Source organism: Meles meles, chromosome 8, assembly GCF_922984935.1.
Source record: "Meles meles chromosome 8, mMelMel3.1 paternal haplotype, whole genome shotgun sequence".
Taxonomy (NCBI): Eukaryota; Metazoa; Chordata; class Mammalia; order Carnivora; family Mustelidae; genus Meles; species Meles meles.
Window position 1 is genome coordinate 26,722,085 of NC_060073.1, and position 24,965 is coordinate 26,747,049.

Below are 24,965 nucleotides of genomic sequence, written 5' to 3' on the forward strand. Positions count from 1 at the left end.
TGAGGCAAGATGGGTTCACAGCTGAATGAAGCTGGTTACAATAAAAATAGCCAGGGTAAAAGACAAATACTGTAGAATCTTGTGGGGATGCACGTGGGGAGGGGGACAGGGAGCAGGAGGTGTGTGATGTACCCATAAATACATAAATCACCATTTAGTAACTCACCTTAATTCTAAAAGCAAAGGGTTGATTTTTTTATATGCTCTTTATCCTAAATGAATAATCAACACTGTTGGTAATAAACACTGAGAATAAGATTAAATTTCCTCATTAATATTTTCAAGTTGGTTGAGAAAATCTGAACTGTACATTACAATGTTTATATTTATTTTTGTGAGAATTTAGATATAGCCTTTGTTTTTTATTAACTTCTCTTTCTAAAAGAACAAAACATAGTTGAGTCATAAAAATATAGACATTTTTATAGTTTTGTTATATTTGAGAAAAGAACACAAGATATAGTACTTAAAGATGCTACCGACTAGCTAAGTGTCCTTCAGTGAGTTACTTAACCTCAGTCTATTTTTCTATTCATGTAAGATTATTTGTTCAAATGATATATCCCATCTAAGTTAAGAGAGCAAGTGCTGACTTTGGACTTGTTTAAAAGCTGAATCATAGGATTAATTAACCAATAATAGGATTAATGGATACTAGGATTGATTCTACTAATTGTGTGAGCCTATTTATGTTCCTTAGACCCTCCATGCTTTAGTTTTCTCATTTAAAAATAGGGACAATGTTAGTGCCCATCAAATACATGTAATATGCTAGAGTACTCATTAAAATGCTGTTAAGAAGGTATTTACCCAGGGGGCGCCTGGGCGCCTCAGTGGGTTAAAGCCTCTGCCTTCAGCTCAGGTCATGATGTCAGGGTCCTGGGATCAAGCCCCACATCAGGCTCTCTGATCAGCAGGGAGCCTGCTTCCCCCTCTCTCTCTCTGCCTGTCTTTCTGCCTTCTTGTGATCTCTCTCTCTCTCTCTCTGTCAAGTAAATAAATAAAATCTTAAAAAGAAAGTATTTATCCAGAAAGATGAACTGAGTTGTCCAAGGTCACATAGTGTCTGATTAAATCCTAGGACTAGATGCCAAACCGTTAACTTCCAGTCCATTCTGTTCTATTCCAGGCAGTAACCACAGTGCCTCACGAAGTAGTCTGTATGCTGATTTTTGTCTCTAAAACTTAACACTATTGTTTTTAAGGGTTTTACTTATTTATTGAGAGAGAGAGAGAGGGAGAGGGAGAGAGTGAGCATGAGGAAGAAGGAGAGAGAATCTGAAGCAACTCTGTGCTGAGTGCAGAGCCCATCATCGGGCTCGATCCTATAACCCTGAGATCACGACCTGAGCCCAAAGCAAGAGTCTGGCGCTTAACCAGCTGAGCCACCAGGTGCCCCAACACTATTTTTTTTAATAGTATTTTAAATCATACAGTAAGCTCATCAGTAATCACTAATTTAAAATCTTAGTTCATCATTATAGATAAACCTTTTTTTATTGCTTTTGAGGTAATTTTAAAATGTCATGTTCAATGTAATTTTTTTAGCATTTATTTGGAAAGTATCTGTGACTGTTTGCTCTTAAGGATTTATTCTGATTCCTTCAGGAGAACTGCTACATTTTAGAAGCTCAAGCCTTATCCAGTTTGGGGAAAAAGAGAAGGCTGACAAACTGATTCTTCAAATAGATTCTCTAATACCTTTCAGTGATATTCAGCATAAAATGGGTTTATGACACAGAGCAAGACCAGAAATCAACAATTGAAAGCCAAACACCAAGTAAAAGAGAAATGCCCTGGGGGTATCACTATGGAAACCAAAGAAGCTCCAGTTGGCAGTACAGAGGACGGGAAAGTACTGCACAGAAAGAGCCGCAAACAAATTAAACCAAACCCTGTGGTCGCAGCTGAAGCCGTTATTTATAATCCCTTACAATGCATGCCTTTATTTCAAATTTTTTCTCCCAAGATGGTGCTAGGCTCTGTAAACACCCCTGGCCAGCAAGACTAGGCATTCTAACTCAGAATCACTACTTCATAACAAAACTTATTTCAAGCTACATTAGGCTTCCCCAGCTGGGCTAAACACGACTGTAATATAATATTTGTTTCTAAAAAATAAAAAAGGACCTTTTGTTCAGTAGCCAGTGAGCTGAGACTGCTGTCTCTTAAAATCTCCAGCGAACTTCAGAGTTATAAATTAGGTCCTAGTCTTCGGAGTTATAAATTAGACTCTGGTTTTCCCTCTGCCTTAGGAGAATTCAGGAGAAAAGACTGAAGTAATTTGAAGTAGTTTCAAAGAACACCCACACCTTGAGAAATGTTTTGGGAAACTGCTGATATCCAGAGATATCACAAAGGGGTAAATAAAGATTTTTGATTGCTGGCCTTGGATGCATGCAAGGTCATGTTGCCTCCGTCTGTGTATTTTCCACAGCGATTCTCAGCAAAGTTTGTGCCTTCTACTATCCTAAAATCAGGAATATTGTATGACTCTATTAATTCCTAGCTGTAAGGTATGTTGGTACCTACTGAACACAGAGGCTCAAATACTTAAGTAAGCACAAACACTTTAGAATATGCTAACACGCTACATTTATTACTAGTGGTCTAGGAATTAACTACGGAGTATCCTTTTCTCCCTACATGTATCTGCCTATAGAATTTCCATGTTTTCTCTGAATTAGATTAAGTCATTCTTTTAGCTTCTATGTATCACTCATATTTCTCATTCTTGGTAATTTTATGAAGTTAATACTGGTCTACATTTCCTGCTGGTATTATAGTATTAAGCAACTTAGGACTCTCAAAATTAAGTTGTTGGTTTGAGCTTTAGAAATCTTGAGATAATCAGGGGTGCCTGGGTGGCTCAGTGGGTTAAAGCCTCTGCCTTCGGCTCAGGACATGATCCCAGGGTCCTGGGATCGAGCCCCGCATCGGGCTCTCTGCTCAGCAGGGAGCCTGCTTCCTCCTCTCTCTCTGCCTGCCTCTCTGACTACTTGTGATCTCTCTCTCTCTCTCTCTCTGTCAAATAAATAAATAAATAAATATTAAAAAAAAAAAAGAAATCTTGAGATAATCAGAACATCAAGTTCTGCTTGCTAAATGTGACACAAAGAACACTGCCTGCCAGAAAAGCATGGACAGCAAATGTTTCTCTTCTTCCCTGCCTGGAGAAAAGAGAGTGTCCCGTGATCTATATAAATCTTCACAGGATTTTGCTTTCACGGTTGTCCAAGAATCTCTGAGGACCTTTGATGATTCAAGTCATAACAGTCCAACCTGCAACATGGTTGGTAAAACTCTCAACTTGGAATAAAGAAATTTGGGTTTTCAGTCTCATTTTGAAACTGAGTTATGTGATTTGAGGAATGATAGTATTGCTATTTTGGGAAGTTCCCTTTATTCTTTGTTGTGCTGTGAACTGTTAACAGATACACTAAGTCAGAAAAAAAAAAAAGATTAAGATTAAAAAGTTGAACTGAGGCATATTAGAAATTTTAAGAGCTTATTTGAGCAAAAAATTATTGAAATTGGGCAGTGCCAAATTGGAAGTGGTTAGGAGCGCTCTACCTACAAGAAGCCTGGGAAAAGACTTAATCAAAAAAAAAAAAATTCAAAGAACGGAAGTATTTGATTGGCAATTGCTTAAAGCCTAGTTGGCTACTTATGATTGGTTATCCTTAGTGTTTTGATTTTACAGCCCTGAGGCATTCCGAGGCTTACATTTTGGTCTGCTTATGTAGAGGACCACCTCTGTATAATGGATTCCTTGTCTAATTAATTTAAAACAGCACTCTGTATCTCTTGCAATCAGAGATTGACTAAGAGGAGGCTTTAAAGCAATCAAAAGCATTTATTTGGCGGTGTGAGGCATGCAACCTGGGAAGCACATAGTTGACCGAAATTCAAAGGCAGAAACCACAAGGTTACATAACTTGTTTTGAAACAATCACGAGTGATGCTGACAGAGTTAAATGACTTGATACAGGATTGGCTATTCAGCTAACAGATGTTCACTATCTTGATTTTGGTCCAAAGTAGAAGGATGTATTCAGGAGGTGGGCAAGGTGTAATTGACAAGTTACAACTGACAAAAATCCAGAGTTCACGGTGTTCTGAGAATTGAAACAGGAGATGTGCATAGGCCCTGCTTCCTCAATATCCTTTGACCCTATCTGAAGGACATTCTTAGAGATGCCTACTTAAATTTTGGAATCTACTTTCACAGGGAATGCATAAGATTAGGTTTTAGAGCTGCTCTGTTCCAGTCCTCTCATGATTTAGATGGTAAATGAATCTAACACAAGTATTCAAAACCCTTGAGCCATTTTTCAAAATCCTCTGTAATGGTATTGGATTTCTATAGCCCTCCACCGCCCCCCCCCCCCGAAGCTGTCTTCTTTTAGAATTTTTCAGGGAGCTTAGAGGGAAACTTATGATAACTTGACAAAAACTACATGCAACACTTCCTGATATTTGCATTTTGGTCTGTTTAATGAAACTTTAACACATTATATATATATATATATATATATATATATATATATATATACACACACCCAGATATATGTGACTAGACAGATATTTGTAGAGAAATAATGTATATAAGAAAAATATGAAAAACAGAGACTTCATATACAATGTTCAATTACAATATACCTGGATAGTTGTATGTAAGTATACAGCATACTTACATAATGACTGAGATTTTATTTATTCTTATTTTGCCTTAGAGATTAAGCAGTCAAACTATTCACTAGGCAATTGTATAAATTTTGAGAAACATTACTTGGGGTCTAAAATTGATCTTTAAGCTTTCCAACTAAATTCACACCTCAGCTTCTCCACCCACCAGCCATCCAGAGATCTCTAACATGGTGAGCTCATGGTTCTCCTATAGATCACCCAGTCCGAAAGTAATTTGAGAGAGCATTGAGATCTGAGAAATAATTTTATGTGTGTAGACTTCTTGGGAGGAAATAAAGGTTGCAAAGTAAAGGAACCACTGCAATATTAAGGTAAATATAATTGTTTACATTTTTTCAGAGGACAGAACGGTTATTCAAGAATTGTTCCAAACCACACCACTAACAGAAAATGGTGTGGCAGTTTATGCCCACATAGTTTGGTTCTAAGTATACTGGCCCTTTATTTTTTCAAAGAAATAATGCCTTAAGTTATCCAACACATAATTTCCTTATACATTTTGAAATATTACAGACAATATTAAGATAGGATTTAAATCATGTCCTCAATCCCAAATGTTTTATACAACTAACTGCATTTATGCTTTTTTTTTCTTTGTCTACCCTTTCAGAATATTTTCTTCCACATTTAAACACACATACATACAAGTACATGTGCAGGTATGTCTAATAAAAAGATTAAGTATTGACTTTGCATGGTCTTTTTTAATAAAGCACGGCTTATTATATATTTTTCCTAAACTGCTGTTTTAAACAAAGTTTTTATTTTAGAAGAGTTTTAGATTTACAGAAAAGTTGCAAAGATATGTAGAGAAGGATTCCATATATCTGTAACCCAGTTTCCTTTATTAACATCTTATAGTATTGTGTGTGATACATTTGTCATAGTGCATGAACCAACAGTGTTACATTATTATTAACTGAAGTCCTTACATTATTCATATTTCTCTAATTCTTATCTCATTTCCTTTATTCTAGTATAGGATCCCTGCTAGATTCAAATAAAAATGGTTTTATTTCTTCCATCCTAATATTTACACCTGTCATTTGCTGTTCTTATTATATTAGCTAGGACCTCCAGTACGAGGTTGAATAGGAGTAGGGAGAAAGGATATCCTCTCCTTGTTCCTACTTTTAGAAGGAAAGCATCCAGTTTCTCACAATTAATTATGATGCTGTTAGGTTTTGCTTTGCTTTGTTTTCTTGTGCATGTTCCTTATTAAGTTGAGGAACATCTTCCATCTTCCTAGTTTTCCAAGAATTTTTATCAAAAACAGATGATGGATTTTTTTCAAGTGCTTGTGAATTTATATAATCATGATTTTTCTTTTTTATCTTCTTTCACACTATAAAAATATACTCTATTAAAGATCATGGGAATAATTAAAACCAGAGATAACCTCTAACAACTCACAATTAGTAAAAAACAAACAAGCAAACAAAATTTAGTACTGTTGAAGCAGACAACGAAAACATTTATACACTATGGGTGGGAGTATAAATTGGCATGCACTTTGGAAAATAATTTGACATTACCCAATAAAGATGAAGGTTTAGTAATTTATTCCTCAAAGAAACCAGATGCATAATTTCCATAGCATCTTTGTTTGTGAAAGTTGCAAACTTAATATCCATCAGAAGTAGAATGAAAACCAAGTACAGCCTTAAGAAAAATCATGATGAGTCTCATGAACATAATGTTGAATGATAGAAATTCAAGACACAATCATCAACTTTATGTAAAACTCAAAAACATGTCGAACTGAAGAGTACAGTTATCATGATGAGCACTGAGTAACGTATAGAAGTATTGAAACACTATATTGTATACCTGAAAATAACATAACACTGTATGTTAACTATACTAGAATTGGAATTAAAAATTTAATAAAATTAAGGTTTTTTTTAACTTTCTGATGTGGTAGATTACATGAATTGATTTTTTAAAAATTTAATTTGTGTGTGTGTTCCAAAATTCACTGTTCATGCATTATACCCAGTGCTCCATCCAATATGTGCCCTCCTTAATACCCACCACCAGACTCACCCAATCCTCCACCCTCTCCCCTCCAAAACCCTCAGTTTATTTCTCAGAGTCCACAGTCTCTCATGGTTTGTATCCCCCTCCGATTTCCCCCAACTCACTTCTCTCCATCTCTCAATATCCTCCGTGTTATTCCTTATGTCCCGCAAGTAAGTGAAACCATATGATAATGGATTCTCTCTGCTTGACTTGTTTCATTCAGCATAATCTCCTCCAGTCCTGTCCATGTTAGTATAAAAGTTGGATATTCATCCTTTCTGAGGGAGGCATAATACTCCATTGTATATATGGACCATATCTTCTTTATCCATTCATCCATTGAAGGGCATCTTGGTTCTTTCCACAGTTTGGCAACTCTGGGCATTGCTGCTATGAACATTGGGGTACAAAGGGCCCTTCTTTTCACGGCATCTGTATGTTTGAGCTAAATATCCAGCAATGGAATTCCAGGGTCACAGGGTAGCTCTATTTTTAATTTCTTAAAGAATCTCCACATTGTTTTCCAAAATGGCTGCACCAACTTGCCTTCCCACCAACAGTGTAAGAGGGTTCCCCTTTCTCCACATCCTCTCCAATACTCGTTGTTACTGTCTTATTGATTTTGGCCATTCTAACTGGTGTAAGGTGGTATCTCAATGTGGTTTTGATTTGAATCTCCCTGATGGTTAATGATGATGAGCATTTATTCATGTGTCTGTTAGCTATTTATATGTCTTCTTTGGAGAAGTGTCTGTTCATGTCTTCTGCCCATTTTTTGATGTGATTATCTGTTTTGTATGTGTTGAGTTTGAGGAGTTCTTTATAGATTTTGGGTATCAGCCCTTTGTCTGTAATATCATTTGTGAATACCTTCTCCCATTCTGTGGGTTTCCTCTTTGTTTTGTTGACTGTTTCCTTTGCTGTGCAGATTTCTGAATGTGAAATCTGCCTTCCAAACCTGAAATTACCAACTTAGTAGTGGTATATAATTATATCTCCATATTATTGGATTTGATATGGTAATATTTATTGACAATTTATACAACTATTTTTATGAGAGATATTCATCTTTAGATTTTTCTCTTTTGAATTTTTTTAAAATCTGATTTTGGATTAGGGTCATGCTGGCCTCATAAGAACAAAGTAAGACATATTCCTGCTGTTTCTATATTCTGGAACAAAGTTTGGACAATTAGGATGATTTCTTAATTAAATATTTAGTGGAATTTGCCAGTGAAACCATTTGTGCTTTGTACTTTCTTTATTGAAAGGTTATTAAATTTTTTTTAAAGATTTTATTTATTTATTTGACAGAGAGAAATCACAAGTAGGCAGAGAGGCAGGCAGAGAGAGAGAGAGGGAAGCAGGCTCCCTGCTGAGCAGAGAGCCCGATGCGGGACTCAATCCTAGGACCCCGAGATCATGACCTGAGCTGAAGGCAGTGGCTTAACCCACTGAGCCACCCAGGTGCCCCTAAATTTTTTATTTAATTATTATAACAGATGTAGGATATTTCTGATTATCTATTTTCCCTTATTTGAATTTTGGTAGTTTGAGTCCTTCAAGAATTGTTCCATTTCATCTAAATTATAAATATGTGGGTATATATTTGTAGAAAACATTCCTTTATTATTGTTTTAATGTCTGTGAGGTCATTAGTGATGACTTCTTTCCATTTGTGATAATCTGTTTTGTCTTGTTTTTTTCCTTCTCTCTCTCTCTCTTTCTGTCTTTCTCTTTTCCTTTTCCCAATTGGTTAACTTGAGTACAGATACATCATTGCTATTGATCTTCTCCAAGAACTACTTTGAGATTTTGTTGATTTTCTCTATGGTTGTCTTGCTTTAAATTTCATTGATTTCTCCTCTAATTTTAGGATCTTGTTCTTCCTACTTACTTTCAGTTTAAATTGCCCATCTTTTTCTACTTTCCTGTGATGAAAACTTAGGTTATTGATTTATGTATTTCATCTTTATTTTCTTAAGTATACATTTAAAGGAACAAACTTCTCTTTAAACAATGCTTTTACTTCATTCCACAGATTCTGATAAGTTATGTATTCATTTTCATTCAGTTCAAAATATACTTTTAAAATTTCTATTGAGACTTCTTCTTTGATCCTTGGGTTATTTAGAAATGTATCATTGAATTTCCAGATATTTTTGTATATTCTGGCAGTCTTTCTCTTATTTTCTCATTTAATTCCTCTGTGGTCAGAGAACACACCTGTATGATATCTATTTATATCTGCTTCCTAGGGCTTCTATAACAAAGTACCACAAACAGAATGGCGTTAAATAACAAAAAAATTATTCATTCACATTCTGGGGAGCCAAAAGTTCAAAGTCAGCCACGCTCCCTCTGAAGACTCAAGGGGAGGAGAGAGCCTTCCTTACATCTCCCAGCCTCCAGTATCCTGTGGTGTCCCTTGCACTTGTGGTAACATAACTCCCATCTCTGCCTTCATCTTCATATGGCTATTTTGTCCCTGTATGTCTCTATCTTGTTCCCTTCTTACAAAGACACCAGTTACATTAGATTAGGGCTCACCCTAGTGTCCTCATCTTGACTTGATTATATCTGCAATGGTCAAATTCAGAGGTTCCAGAGGTTAGAGCTTCATCATATCTTTTCAACCCTTAACATTATTCTTTTAAATGCCTTAAGGTGTTGAGTGACCCATTATATAATCTATTTTGATGGATGTTCCATATGAATATAAGAAGCATGTGTATTTTGCTACAGTTGGAAGGAGTATTGTATAAATGACCATTAGATCAATTTAATTGATAGCTCTATTCAGGTAATTTATATCTTTATCAATTTTCTGACTACATGATATATTAATTAATAACAGAGTGGATTTTGTGTCTCTATAATAGTAGATTTGTCTATATTTCCTTTTAGGTCTATCAGTTTTTGCCTCCTGTGTTTTGGTGCTTTCTTGTTAGGTAGATATATGGAAGATTTCTGTGTTATCTTGGAGAACTGACTCCTTTATCATTACACAATGCCCTTCTTTATCCCTGACAACCTTTCATGATCTAAAATCTGTTTTGTCTGAAATTTAAAAGGCTATTCCAGATGTTATTATTATTCTTTATCATTACTGCTTGTAGCATGATATGACTTCTTCTATCTCCTTACTTTTAATCGAGGTCAGTCTTAACATTTAAAAGGTGTTTCTTATAGGCAAAATAGAGTTGGAAACTATTTTCTAATCTACTCTGATGATTCCTGTCTTTTCATTGGTGTTTTTAGTCAAGTCACATTTAAATTGAGTATTGATATAGTTGAATGACTATCTCTCATGTTTATAATGTTTTATACTCATTGATTTTGTTTTTTTTATAATTTTGTTACTCCTTTTCTCCTGTCTTTATCTGTTTTTAGTTGAACATTTTGATCTCATTTCATCTCCCCCTTAAAGTACAAGTTATATTTCTTTTTGTTCAATGTTATAAATTTCTTTATTATTACTTACTGTTATTAAACAGTAAAAACTGCGGAAAATTTAAAATCACACTTTGACAACCATTCTTCTCTCCCCAACCCAAATTCTGTTTTTTTTTTAAAGATTTTATTTATTTATTTGACAGACAGAGATCACAAGTAGGCAGAGAGGCAGGCAGAGAGAGAGGAAGGGAAGCAGGCTTCCCGCTGAGCAGAAAGCCTGATGCAGGGCTTAATCCCAGAAACCTGGGGTCATGACCTGAGCTGAAGGCAGAGGCTTTAACCCACTAAGCCACCCAGGTGCACCCCCAACCCAAATTCTTGATCAAGAATTCTTTAAGTGAAGACATGCTGTCTTCTGTATAAAACTTTATCAAATAAAGACAAATAATTGTATTCATCTTGCTGTAAAACGCTGTCCATGGCTTGGAAACAATGCCTGCACAGGCTCCTTTTATTGTCCAGGTCCTAAGTCCCTCTTGTTCATGAACTGTCTCTTCACAAAGAAAGCCCAGCATTTTGCTAGGTTTATCATTCTCAGGGTGAAAAACTTTCCCAGAAAGTCAGTCCAGTCTCTTGTCTCACCTGCTGTAAGTAGGCCCTCATCACCTTATCTTGTTTGCAGGTTTAGTGTAAAACCAGGCTCTCCAGGAATGGGAAAATTAGTGATTCCCCACATATACATTTCTTTCTCACTTTGTCTTCTGAAATTGCACTTTTGGAGTTTCTTTAGGCACTCAGAAATGTAGAGTTTTATATATCAAGCTTCTATCAGCTTCATTCTTAATCTCATAATTTTTGAAGAAGACACTGGCCTTGAAGTAATAGATGGCCTCATCATCAATATCTATATCTTTTGTCTGTAGGGCCAGGCCCTTCGAACAGACCTGTCTTAGGCAAAAGTGCCATGTTTCCAATGAGTCTGGTGTCAGGGTTCATGAGAGAAGAGTGGTAAACTGGCATTTTGGCACCAGCTGGGTTTCAACCTAGTTGAGTAGATTGGGACTAGAGCATGGTCCTCCTGGTCCAGAGGGAGTAAGTGTGGGGAGATAGGCAGAAGTTTAAATTACATTTCTTTAAAAATAATTTTAGTGGTAATCCTATAGCATATATTATATATTTTAACTAATTTGGCAACACTTTCCTATGTATTGCTTCATATGTAGTACAGAAATCTTGTAACACAGTATTCTAAAATTTTCCTTCCCATCTCCTTTGGCAAAGCTGTCATTCATTCCCCTCATCCATGTGCTATAATCACCCAATACCTTGTTTCTATTATTACATGAAACATAAAGTTATCTTTTTATAAAATTAAGATAATTAATGAAGGTGGCTACATTAAACAACAGATTTTCAACATAGAGGAAACAGCTTTCTGTTAGACGAAGATGCCATCTAGGACTTTCATAGCTAGAAAGGAGAAATCAGTACTTGATTTCAAAACTTGAAACAAGAGGCTAATTCTCCTGTTAGGGGATATGTAGCTGGTGACTTCAGTTGAGTCCAGTGCTCACTGACCATTCTAAAAACTCTGGAGCTCTTAAGAATTATATTACCTCTACTCTGCCCATGCTCTATAAATGGAACAGCAAAGCCTAGATGGCAGCACATTGCTGTCATGGTTTGTAGTAAACAAGGTTTATGAGATATTTTAAGCCCACTGCTGAGACCTACTGCTGAGAAAACAAGCAAGCAAGCAAACAAACAAAAAACCACACACAAAAAATTTTTTTTTCAAAATATCACTGTTCATTGATAATGTACCTGGTCAGTCGAGAGCTCTGATGGATATGTCCAATGAAATTAATGTTGTTTACATGCCTACAAATACAATATCCATTCTGCAGCCCATGGACTAAAGAGCGTTTTCAACATTGACATATTATTATTTAAGAAATACTTTTAGAAAGGTTATAGCTTCCATAGATACTGATTCTTCTAAAGGATCTGAGCAAAGTAAAGTGTAAATCTGGGAAGAGTTCACCATTCTATATGTCACTAAAACTACTTGTGATTCATGAAGAGTGGTCAAAAGCACCACATGAACAGGAGATTGGAAGAAGTTGATTGCAACCATCAAGGATAATCCTGAGGGGCTGGTTCAAGACTTGGTGGAGGAAGTAACTGCAGATGGGGTAGAAATGGCAAGAGAACTAGAATTTAAAGTAGTGCCTGAATATGTGATGCACTTGTGATAAAACTTCAACAGGTGAAGATTCACTTCTTATAAATGAGCAAGAAGGTGGTTTCTGGAGGTGAAATTTACTCCAGATAAAGACGCTGCGAAGATTGTTGAAATGACAACAAAGAATTTAGAATACTACATACACTTGGTTGATAAAGGATCGACAGAATTTGAGTACTGACTCCAATTGTGGAGAAGTTCTACTCTGCAGAATGCTATCAAACAGCACTGCATGCTACAGAGAAATCATTCAGAAAGGACGAGTCAATCAATGAAACTAACTTCAGTGTTACATTAAAAATTGCCATAACCACCCCAGCCTTCAGCAACCACATCCTGATTAGTAAACAGCCATCAACACCAAGGTGAGATCTTGTACTGGCAAAGGAAAACCAAAAAATTCATTTGACTGGCTTTATTGAGATATCTGTATTATTGTGGTGGTCTGGAACCAAACCAACAATATCTCCAAGATACAATTACATTTTTAATACCTAACTAAGTCTTGCCTACACCTGCCATATCTGCAACATATTACACTCAGTTTCCATTGAACACCTCCCTTTCCTTTGATTTTAAGTACAAGTCTAATGTTTTGTTGTGTGTTGTTATAAAGTGCTGGATATTGTGGAAGATAAGTTACAATGAGTCCCAAATACGTCATCTTCCTTTAAGGAGTATTTTGTTTTATTCTGGCAGGCATCTAAATTACATCCTGCAAGTTTTCTTGATCTTGACAAATTTGGCTTCACAGTTTGTTATGTAAAATTTATTCTCATAATGTTCTTATTCTAGGATGTAACTTGTACTCCAAAGTTATGTCATCTTTGGGTCATCAATTACAAACCCAGGGATCACAGTGGGATCTTTATACTCCTTTTAAGGTAGATCACCAAAGTTTCCAAGTCTTAGTGATCTCTGACATTTCTCTTGAGGACACCTGCTCTTTACTTGGCCTTTCAGAGTATTCCTCTGGTTATAAGCAACTACACACTTAGATAAGTTTGGTAGGTGAACCACACTCAGACCTCTGGTACTTTTACCCTATAGCTCATTCTTCCCTTGTATATTACCTCAAAAACACTATCCACCACAGTGGCTCAAACTTCCATATGCCCTCCTTTGGTTCAGCAAGAACACTCTTTCCTCTTAGACTCTACTTCCTTATGTTGTTACTTAGAAAGTACCAAAGTAAGTATGAATTTCATTTTGCTCAAGCATCGCATTTCATTGTTAACTGTGGTTCCACCCTGAAAACAATTGTCTTATAGTTTTATAGGTGTTTATAGTAGAAGGATATATATATAATTCTCATCACCATCATAACAGGAAGCAAAAATGCTATCCCATCTACTTGCCTAGTATCTTCTGCCATAAAAACAATTAATTCTTATGTAGCCAATTTTAATTTCTTTTATTTAAGGCTTTAGAGTTGGCATTATTTACAAGGAAGATCTTTCTGCCCCAAAGTAAGGACTTGTTCTAGTTTTTAGTTTAAATAGAGTTTTCCTTTTTGTTTCTTTTTTGTTTCATGTAAAGTTAAATGTAATACTAACTATAATGTATGTAATTTTTCTTATTACTACAGGATGTTGGGACATGACAGGAAATTTCTGAAAGCCAAAATTCCCCAATGGCTCTTTTCAAAATGCAAAATGTCCACTGTAATAACACATACCCCCAAGAGTCTTTCTGGTATTGCTTCACTCCTTGTAATGAAACTTACAATACAATACAATCCCCAAACAACCCTATACTCCTTTCTCATCTCTTTATACTTCTTTACCTTTATTCAGCCTAGAATATCACTCTCAAATCCTCCTATAACATTTCCATACACTTATAGGGTTTCTTTCAAATACGCACCTCAGAATTAGGTTTCTCTCCAGTCTTCACTTCCCCAAGATTCCTAATTGGACTTTCCCCGCCCTTTCTGTGCACATTCAAAATTCTTCTTGTTGTTGTTTTTTCCTAAAGATTTATTTATTTATTTTTAGAGAGAGAATGAAGGGGGGTGCAGAGGGAAAGTGAGAATCTCCAGCAGACTCCCTGCTGAGCTGAGAGCCTGGCATGGGGCTCAATCTCATGACCCTGACATCTGACATCATGACCTGAGCTGAAATCAAAAGTTGTACACAACCCACTGAGGCACCCAGGCACTCCCAAAACTCTTAATTGTTGAAAATTCTTTGGGTACAGGGAATGTTTGTCTTATATATCATCAATAACCATTCCAGCAATGAAAAATACTTCTAATTATCCTAAGCAAGCTAATTAGCAAACCCTATGGTTTATATGCATGTGCTTTTTAAAATATACAGAAGTTTAGGATTATTTCAAAGATGGCAGAGAAGTAGCAGGCTGAGACTACATCAGGTAGCAGGAGATCAGCTCAATAGCTTATCTAAACATTACAAACATCTACAAATCCAACGGGAGATAGAAGAGAAGAAGAACAGCAATTCTAGAAACAGAAAATCAACCACTTTCTGAAAGGTAGGACTGGCGGAGAAGTGAATCTAAAACGACGGGAAGATAGACCGCAGGGGGAGGGGCCGGCTCCCGGCAAGCGGTGGAGCAAAGGAGTACAAAATCAGGACTTTTTTAAAAGTCTGTTCCACTGAGGGACATTGCTCCAGAGGCTAAACCGGGGTGAAGCCCCCGCGGGTCAGCGTGGCCCCAGGTCCCTCAGGGTCACAGAAGGATCGGGGGTGTCGGAGTGTCGGAGAGCTCGCAGGTATTAGAACAGAGAAGCCGGCTACAGAGACAGAGCCGAGGACTGAACTCTCAGCTCGGGGTTACCTTGAACTGGTCGCGGGCTGGGTGAGCTTGGAGCGCGGCTGGAGGCTGGGGATATGAGAGTGATTGGGTGCTGTCCTCTGGGGGTGCACTGAGGAGTGGGGCCCTGGGCTCTTGGCTCCTCCAGGCCAGAGACTAGGAGGCCGCATTTTCATTCCTGTCCTCTGGAAATCTACGGAAAGCGTTCAGGGAACAGAAGCTCCCAAAAGCGAACCCGGGCGGATTACTTAGTCCGGCCCCCGGTAAGGGCCGTGCAATCCCGCCTCGGGCAAAGACACTTGAGAGTCACTACAACAGGCCCCTCCCCCAGAAGATCAACAAAATATCCAGCCAGGACGAAGTTCATCTATCAAGGAAAGCAGGTTCAATTCCTAAGACAGCAGCTGAATTCCAGAGGAGGAGAAAGCAAAGCACAGAACTCATGGCTTTCTCCCCATGATTCTTCAGTCTTGCGGTTAATTCAATTTTTTTTTCTTCTTTTTTCAATTTTTTTTCTTTCTTTTTTCTTCTTCTGCTAAATTTTTTAAAACTTTTACCCTTTTCTTTTTTAACATTTTTGACTACTTTATCTAAATATATATATTTTTTCTTTCTTTTTTATATTTTTTCATTCTTTATTTTATTTTTTAAATTTTTTTCTTTTTTTTTTCTGAACCTCTTTTTATCCCCTTTCTCCCCCCACAATTTGGGGCCTCTTCTGATTGGGTTACAACGCATTTTTCTGGGGTCTTTGCCACCCTTTTAGAATTTTATTTGATCCTTCATATCCTCTTATCTGGACAAAAGGACAAGGCGGAAAAACTCACCATAAACAAAAGAACAAGAGGCAGTACCGAAGGCTAGGGACCTAATCAACACAGACATTGGTAATATGTCAGATCAAGAGTTCAGAATGACGATTCTGAACGTTCTAGCCGGGCTCGAAAAAGGCATGGAAGATATTAGAGAAACCCTCTCTGGAGATATAAAAGCCCTTTCTGGAGAAATTAAAGAACTAAAATCTAACCAAGTTGAAATCAAAAAAGCTATTAATGAGGTGCAATCAAAAATGGAGGTTCTCACTGCTAGGATCAATGAGGCAGAAGAAAGAATTAGTGATGTAGAAGACCAAATGACAGAGAATAAAGAAGCCGAGCAAAAGAGGGACAAACAGCTATTGGACCACGAGGGGAGAATTCGAGAGATAAGTGACACCATAAGATGAAACAACATTAGAATAATTGGGATTCCAGAAGAAGAAGAAACAAAGAGGGGAGCAGAAGGTCTATTGGAGAGAATTATTGGAGAGAATTTCCCTAATATGGCAAAGGGAACAAGCATCAAAATCCAGGAGATGCAGAGAACCCCCCTCAAAGTCAACAAGAATAGGTCCACACCCCGTCACCTAATAGTAAAATTTACAAGTCTTAGTGACAAAGAGAAAATCCTGAAAGCAGCCCAGGAAAAGAAGTCTATAACATACAATGGTAAAAATATTAGATTGGCAGCAGACTTATCCACAGAGACATGGCAGGCCAGAAAGAACAGGCATGATATATTCAGAGCACTAAACGAGAAAAACATGCAGCCAAGAATATTCTATCCAGCTAGGCTATCATTGAAAATAGAAGGAGAGATAAAAAGCTTCCAGGACAAACAAAAACTGAAAGAATTTGCAAACACCAAACCAGCTCTCCAGGAAATATTGAAAGGGGTCCTCTAAGCAAAGAGAGAGCCTAAAAGTAGTAGATCAGAAAGGTACAGAGACAATATACAGTAACAGTCACCTTACAGACTAATAATGGCACTAAACTCATATCTCTCAATAGTTACCCTGAATGTTAATGGGCTAAATGGCTAAATGCCCCAATCAAAAGACACAGGGTATCAGAATGGATAAAAAAAACAAAACCCATCAGTATGTTGCCTACAAGAAACTCATTTTAGACGCGAAGACACATCCAGATTTAAAGTGAGGGGGTGGAAAACAATTTACCATGCTAATGGGCATCAGAAGAAAGCTGGGGTGGCAATCCTTATATCAGATCAATTAGATTTTAAGCCAAAGACTATAACAAGAGATGAGGAAGGACACTATATCCTACTCAAAGGGTCTGTCCAACAAGAAGATCTAACAATTTTAAATATCTATGCCCCTAACGTGGGAGCAGCCAACTATATCAACCAATTAATAACAAAATCAAAGAAACACATCACTAATAATACAATAATAGTAGGGGACTTTGACACTCCCCTCACTGCAATGGACAGATCATCCAAGCAAAAGATCAACAAGGAAATAAAGGCCTTAAATGACACACTGGACCAGATGGACATCACAGATATATTCAGAACATTTCATCCCAAAGCAACAGAATACACATTCTTCTCTAGTGCACATGGAACCTTCTCCAGAACAGATCACATCCTGGGTCACAAATCAGGTCTCAACCAGTATCAAAAGATTAGGATCATTCCCTGCATATTTTCAGACCACAATGCTCTGAAGCTAGAACTCAATCACAAGAGGAAAGCTGGAAAGAACCCAAATACATGGAGACTAAACAGCATCCTTCTAAAGAATGAATGGGTCAACCAGGAAATTAAAGAAGAATTGAAAAAAATCATGGAAACAAATGATAATGAAAACACAACAGTTCAAAATCTGTGGGACACAGCAAAAGCAGTCCTGAGAGGAAAATATATAGCGGTACAAGCCTTTCTCAAGAATCAAGAAAGGTCTCAAGTACACAACCTAACCCTACACGTAAAGGAGCTGGAGAAAGAACAAGAAAGAAACCCTAAACCCAGCAGGAGAAGAGAAATCATAAAGATCAGAGCAGAAATCAATGAAATAGAAACCAAAAAAACAATAGAACAAATCAACGAAACTAGGAGCTGGTTCTTTGAAGGAATTAATAAGATTGATAAACCCCTGGTCAGACTTATCAAAAAGAAAAGAGAAAGGACCCAAATAAATAAAATCATGAATGAAAGAGGAGAAATCACAACTAATATCAAAGAAATACAGACAATTATAAGAACATACTATGAGCAACTCTACACCAACAAATTTGACAATCTGGAAGAAATGGATGCATTCCTAGAGACATATAAACTACCACAACTGAACCAGGAAGAAATAGAAAACCTGAACAGGCCCATAACCAGTAAGGAGATTGAAACAGTCATCAAAAATCTCCAAACAAAAGCCCAGGGCCAGACGGCTTCCCAGGGGAATTCTACCAAACATTTAAAGAAGAACTCATTCTTATTCTCCTGAAACTGTTCCAAAAAAGAGAAATGGAAGGAAAACTTCCAAACTCATTTTATGAGGCCAGCATCACCTTGATCCCAAAACCAGACAAGGATCCCACCAAAAAAGAGAACTACAGACCAATATCCTTGATGAACACAGATGCAAAAATTCTCGCCAAAATACTAGCCAAAAGGGTTCAACAGTACATTAAAAGGATTATTCACCACAATCAAGTGGGATCTATTCCAGGCCTGCAGGGTTGGTTCAACATCCGCAAATCAAACAATGTGATAGAACACATTAATAAAAGAAAGAACAAGAACCATATGATACTCTCAATAGATGCTGAAAAAGCATTTGACAAAGTACAGCATCCCTTCCTGATCAAAACTCTTCAAAGTGTAGGGACAGAGGGTACATACCTCAATATTATCAAAGCCATCTATGAAAAACCCACCGCAGATATCATTCTCAATGGAGAAAAACTGAAATCTTTTCCGCTAAGGTCAGGAACACGGCAGGGATATCCATTATCACCACTGCTAGTCAACATAGTACTAGAAGTCCTAGCCTCAGCAATCAGACAACAAAAAGAAATTAAAGGCATCCAAATTGGTAAAGAAGAAGTAAAACTATCACTCTTCACAGATGATATAATACTATATGTGGAAAACCCAAAAGACTCCACTCCAAAACTGCTAGAACTTGTCCAGGAATTCAGTAAAGTGTCAGGATATAAAATCAATGCACAGAAATCAGTTTCATTTCTGTACACCAACAACAAGACAGAAGAAAGAGAAATTAAGGAGTCAATCCCATTTACAATTGTACCCATAACTATAAGATACCTAGGAATAAACCTAACCAAAGAGGCTAAGAATCTATACGCAGAAAACTATAAAGTTCTCATGAAAGAAATTGAGGAAGACACAAAGAAATGGAAAAGTGTTCCATGCTCCTGGATTGGAAGATTAAATATTGTGAAAATGTCTATGCTACCTAAAACAATCTACACATTTAATGCAATCCCTATCAAAATACCATCCATTTTTTTCAAAGAAATGGAACAAATAATCCTCAAATTTATATGGAACCAGAAAAGACCTCGAATAGCCAAAGGAATATTGAAAAAGAAAGCCAAAGTTGGTGGCATCACAATTCCGGACTTCAAGCTCTATTACAAAGCTGTCATCATCAAGACAGCATGGTACTGGCACAAAAACAGACACATAGATCAATGGAACAGAATAGAGAGCCCAGAAATAGACCCTTAACTCTATGGTCAACTAATCTTCGACAAAGCAGGAAAGAATGTCCAATGGAAAAAAGACAGCCTCTTCAATAAATGGTGCTGGGAAAATTGGACAGCCACATGCAGAAAAATGAAATTGGACCACTTCCTTACACCATGAAAATAGACTCAAAATGGATGAAGGACCTCAATGTGAGAAAAGAATCCATCAAAATCCTTGAGGAGAATGCAGGCAGCAACCTCTTCGACCTCAGCCAAAGCAACATCTTCCTAGGAACATCGGAAAAGGCAAGGGAAGCAAGGGCAAAAATGAACTATTGGGATTTCATCAAGATCAAAAGCTTTTGCACAGCAAAGGAAACAGTTAACAAAACCAAAAGACAACTGACAGAATGGGAGAAGATATTTGCAAATGACATATCAAATAAAGGGCTAGTATCCAAAATCTATAAGGAACTTAGCAAACTCAACACCCAAAGAACAAACAATTCAATCAAGAAATGGGCAGAGGACATGAACAGACATTTCTGCAAAGAAGACATCCACATGGCCAACAGACACATGAAAAAGTGCTCCACGTCACTCAGCATCAGGGAAATGCACATCAAAACCACAATGAGATATCACCTCACACCAGTCAGAATGGCTAAAATTAACAAGTCAGGAAATGACAGATGCTGGCGAGGATGCGGAGAAAGGGGAACCCTCCTCCACTGTTGGTGGGAATGCAAACTGGTGCAACCACTCTGGAAAACAGCATGGAGGTTCCTCAAAATGTTGAAAATAGAACTACCCTATGACCCAGCAATTGCACTACTGGGTATTTACCCTAAAGATACAAACGCAGTGATCCGAAGGGGCACGTGTACCTGAATGTTTATAGCAGCAATGTCTACAATAGCCAAACTATGGAAAGAACCTAGATGTCCATCACAGATGAATGGATAAAGAAGAGGTGGTATGTATACACAACGGAATACTATGCAGCCATCAAAAGAAATGAAATCTTGCCATTTGCGACAACGTGGATGGAACTAGAGCTTATCATGCTTAGTGAAATAAGTCAATCGGAGAAAGACAACTATCATATGATCTCCCTGATATGAGGACATGGAGATACAACATGGGGGGTTAGGGGGATAGGAGAAGAATAAATGAAACAAGATGGGATTGGGAGGGAGACAAACCATAAATGACTCTTAATCTCACAAAACAAACTGGGGGTTGCTGGGGGGAGGTGGGGTTGGGAGAGGGGGAGGGGGCTAATGGACATTGGGGAGGGTAAGTGCTATCGTGAGTGCTGTGAAGTGTGTAAACCTGGCGATTCACAGACCTGTACCCCTGGGGATAAAAATACATTATATGTTTATTAAAAAAAAAAAACTATGGACTCTGAAAAAAAAAGACTATGGACTCTGAAAAACAACCTGAGGGTTTTGAAGGGTCGGGGGTGGGAGGTTGGGGGAACAGGTGGTGGGTAATAGGGAGGGCACGTTTTGCATGGAGCACTGGGTGTTGTGCAAAAACAATGAATACTGTTACACTGAAAAAAATAAATTAATTAAAATATACAGAAGTTTATACACAGTAATTTGCATCTTTTTAAATTATACAATTCTATATATTTTGACAGTTATATACACCTAGGAAATCACTACTGCCAATACAAAACGTCTGTCAACTCTAATATTTCTGTGTCTCTTTGTAATCCAGCTTTCACTACACCCTTGCTCTTTAAGCAACTATGAATCTGCTTTATACCATGACAGTTTAAATTTGTAATGAATAAAATTATACATTTATTTTCTGATTGTGTATATGCATGTTTAGGACTATCTGATTTCTTCCATCAACTTAATGATTTTGATAATCAAATATCATGGTGCATATATTAGCAACTTATTTTTTTCTCTTTATTGTCCAAAAGTATTTGATTATATGGATATTTTATATGGATATGTCATATTTTTTGTAAAACATTTACTTGTTGATGGACATCAGTATGTTTTCCAGTTTTTGCTATCACAAATACAATTGCTATTGACATTCATATAAGTTCTGTGTTTGGACAAATGTTTCTGTTTTTTGGGCAAATACCTAGGATTAAAACTGTTTGCTTAACGAAAGTATATCATAAATTTTTATGAAACTGGCAGTTTTCCAAAGTGGTTGTTCCATTTTTCATTCTTATATATAATCAAGACAAGATCCATTTGCCCCACATTATCAATATTCTGTATGACCAATCTTTTAATATTAGCCATTATAATTGGCATACAGTGGAATCTCATCTTATTTCTAATTCATTAAAATTTTTTAAATTTATTGCTTAGTGAATAATGACATGCAATTTTTATATATATTTTTATTTAAAATATTCGAATTTTCTCTTAATTACCTCTACAGATTCCTGATTAAGGTATCATGTATGTTAACCAATAAATCTAGGTTTTACTCACACATACACATACATAACATATATCCCAAAATCATTACTTAAGATATTTTTAAGGCACATCAAGTCAGATAATCATAATCATTTACCTACAACAGGAGATCAGGGACTATTGATACCTATAGTAAAGCTCTTTGACTTTGCATCAGTTCTATTCGACTCAAATCTTAAAATAGTTACAGAATGCAGAGGATAAACCATGCATCCTACTAAGTAAGAGTATGTCCATAAACGTAACACTGTGGACTGAATGTTTGTGTTCCCCACAAATTCCTATGGTGAACTCTAATCCCCAGTGTAATGCTATCTGGAGGTGGAGTCTTTGGGAGGTGATTAGATCTGAAGGTGGAACACTCAAAGGAAATTAGCGCCCTTATAATAGAGACTCTAAAGCACTCCATCTTGCTTTTTGCCTAGTGAGGACTCCATGATAAAACAGCTGTCCAGGAATCAGGAAACCAGATCCACCAGAGACAAAATTAACCAGCACCTTGACCATGTACTTCCCAGCCTCCACAAATGTGAGAAAAAAGTGCTGTGTATAAGCCAGCCAGTTTATGGTATTTTGATATAGCAATTAAAGGCGACTAAAACACATAATTTATTACATATCTTCTTCTTAAGAATTTAAGAGACATATCCTACTAAAGCCATCAGCAGAAGTTCAAACCAAAACCCAGACTTTCTGCATTTCCAATCTCCTCACTTTTACTTGTGGAGATACCACATGGCTAACTAAAAAGGATATGATAACATCAACCATTTCTACCACTTCCTTTGCTTTTATGTCATTAATGGATACTGTATCATCTTTAGGGTGATCCACTCAGAGACAGCACTCAAAACCCTCTCAAAATATCTAGCAAACTATGGTTCATAAGCTGAAATTTTTGCTTCATAACTGGTTATATGGGCATAAAGAATGGGTCTGTGCAAGGACAGCCCCCAGGACTGAGTAGCCGGTTGACTGACTTGAATAAATCCATTGATGGGGCAGGTTGATTTAATCAGAGGAAAAAAGGGGCTTAAAAATAATAATGAATATATGTTCAGAAAGGAATTGTCTCATTCTGGTTTTATTGAAACCCCAAATTCTGAGCATTTAGATTGAGTAACTGAGATTATTTTAACAAGGTTTTTTAGATATATAACAAGGTTATTTAGATTGAGTTAGTGAGATTAACTTTAACAAGACATAGGTTTATGTCTCCTGTCTTCTGACGACCCAGTTAAAATAATGTAAGTAGAATTCTTTGGGCTAACCATTTAGTAATTTTATCTGAATAAAGAAAAGTTATGGGGCACCTGGGTGGTTCAGTGGGTTAAGCTGCTGCCTTCGGCTCAGGTCATGATCTCAGGGTCCTGGGATTGAGTCCTGCATCCAGCTCTCTGCTCAGCAGGGAGTCTGCTTCCCTCTCTCTCTCTGTCTGCCTCTCTGCCTACTCATGATCTCTGTCTGTCAAATAAATAAATAAAATCTTTAATAAAAAAAAAAGAAAGAAAAGTTATTTCAGAAATCTTTGCAGCTTTGCTTTAACTTTCATATTTTCTTACCCATACACAATGGGTATGCCTTAATGGTGTATGCCTTAATTCTGTCATTTCCTGGTTATGCTCAAAGATCTTCAGAGTTAAGATAGATCTTGGGTTTAACTATTTGTCATCAAAGTACCTGTTTTTTTTTTAAGCACATTCAGAAAAAGAGAAATATGTTTATTAATTTTTTTTTTTTTTTTAAAGATTTTATTTATTTATTTGACAGATAGAGATCAGAAGTAGAGAGGCAGGCAGAGAGAGAGAGAGAGGAGGAAGCAGGCTCCCCGCCAAGGAGCCCGATGCGGGGCGCGATCCCGGACCCTGGGATCATGACCTGAGCGAAAGGCAGAGGCTTTAACCCACTGAGCCACCCAGGCGCCCCTGTTTATTAATTTTTTTAAAGATTTATTTATTTGAGAGAGGGAGACAGAGAGAGAGAGAGAACATGGAAGTGGGAGGGGCACAGGGAGAGGGGAATCTTCAAGCAAATTCCCCCAAGTACAGAGTACCATGTGGGGCTTGATCTCATGACCCACAAGATAGTGACCTGAGCTGAAACCAAAGTTGGATATTTAACTGACTGCGCTACCCAGGCACCCCTAAGCTTTGTTGTTTAATTTGAAATTAATTTTATACAGTGTTTGGCTAGGTTTTAAATTGGGTTAATGATCTGAACCTTAAATGACATAACGAAACAACCTATAATGTTTCAGCATACTTATTATCTCAGTGGATTTCCGTAAATGAATTTCATGCTTGATATTAAAGTGAAACCAATAATTACCACTTCATGGATACTTCTTATATACTGGGAGACAATATAACATGTTTCACTCACATTTCTGTATGTCTTGTGATTGCAGGCACTGACAGCCTTTTGTTCTGGCTGATCTTTTCGAGGATGTCTGCACAGCAAATAGCCTTGGAAGATAAAAATAGTGTCTCTATTTGGAATATATATATATATATATATATATATATATATATTCTCCATTCTTGGCAAAATTTGGGCAGATGGGCAGGTTTGGCTGAAGCCAATTATAAAAGATTGTAGATTTTAAGCTCAGGATTAGGAAAGCAGCCCACTTTAGAATCATGTGTGCAACACTGGAATCCTTTGTTCCTTGAATGAGTATTAATATAAGATTTATTATCTATAGATAATATATATAAATCAGAACAGTCATTTTTTTCTATAGATAAATTGCATCATTCCATTTCTTACTTGAATTGATAAGTACAAATTAGTTTATTTCCTTGCTATTTTTAGAAGCATCAAATATTTATTTTTAACAAGTATTCAAAAATTAGC

At 36.9% G+C, this 24,965-nt stretch overlaps 1 pseudogene; it reads right to left on the reverse strand.

The window, feature by feature from the left end:
- Positions 1–10,639: 10,639 nt before the first annotated feature.
- LOC123949946 lies at positions 10,640–11,148 on the reverse strand (annotated as a pseudogene).
- Between the last annotated feature and the right edge of the window lie 13,817 nt (positions 11,149–24,965).